Genomic DNA, 1,217 nt, shown 5'->3' on the forward strand with positions numbered 1-1,217 from the left:
CCCTGATCTGCGCCGCTGGCCTTCGCTCCGCGGCGGAGGGTCTCCTCTTGGGCTTGGCGGAAGCCTGCGGGGAGAGCCTCGGTCAGCGCTACCCGGGAGGGTCCCTCCCGGAACCTGCCTGGAGCCCACACGGCCAGGCTTCGAGTCAGCTCTCGGCCGGGGGAGGTCAAGGAAGTGGGGGTCACCTTGGGCCGAGATCAAAGGGTCCTGAGGTCTGTCTCCCTTCCACCTACAATCCTAACTGCCGAGCATTTGCTGAGCACCTGCTGGAAAGCAGGCACTCCGGGCCGAGAGGAGTAAGGCCTGCCTGATAGTGGGGTGAAGCGGAAAACACGAAAACGATAGCATCCAGCAATGTGTTAAGACTGTAAGGAGTCAAGAAAGGAAGGGTGTATGGATTTTAGGTGACCAGGGAAGGCTGCGTGGAGGAGGCATCCGAGATAGAATGTGATGGAAGAGCATTCTGAGTAGAGGGAACAGAAAAAATAGAGACATGGATATGGGGAAGGAAATGACTCCGTGGTCTGCTTTGACTGCAGCTGCGTCCACTCAGGGGAGTCGTGGAAACTAAGGCAGGAGTGGAAACTGAGGCCAGATTGGGGTGAAGCTGGCTCAGCTGAGGAGTGTGTGCCTTGGGCCTCCAGACTTGGGAGGAGGCTGGACTTTAGGAGCGGAGGGAAGTTAAGGAAGGCCAAGGCTCCCGGTTGGTGGAAGGGGTGGACTGTCTGGAAGAGTGAAGGGCTGGCCTGTGGGTGGGACCACCGTGCTGCATGAGCCCCTTTGAAGAAGAACACACAGGAGAAGGTCAGTTGCAAAAAGCTCAGCTACACTGCTACTGTTGTCAGAGAACTGGGGTAGTGTGTGTTTAGACCATGGACTCTGAGGCCTGGCAGCCTGTGTTTAGACCTCGCTTCTACCTTGTACTAGCTGTGTGGCCTTGGGCAAGTTACTCAACCTCTCTGTGCTGCCTCCGTGTCCTCTGTTATAAAATGGGGTTATTAAAAGTGTTTTTTGGCCAGGCGCAATGGCTCATGCTTGTAATCCCAGCACTTCAGGAGGCTGAGGTGAGAGGATGACCTGAGCCCGCAGGTTTGAGACCAACCTGGGCTACTTGGCGAGACCTCATCACTACAATGAGTCAAAAAAATTAGCTGGGTGTGGTGGCGCATGCCTGTAGTTCCAGCTACTTGGAAGGCTGAGGTGGAAGGATCGCTGGA

Source organism: Carlito syrichta, unplaced genomic scaffold, assembly GCF_000164805.1.
Source record: "Carlito syrichta isolate Samal-C Ts95f unplaced genomic scaffold, Tarsius_syrichta-2.0.1 Scaffold314050, whole genome shotgun sequence".
NCBI lineage: Eukaryota > Metazoa > Chordata > Mammalia > Primates > Tarsiidae > Carlito > Carlito syrichta.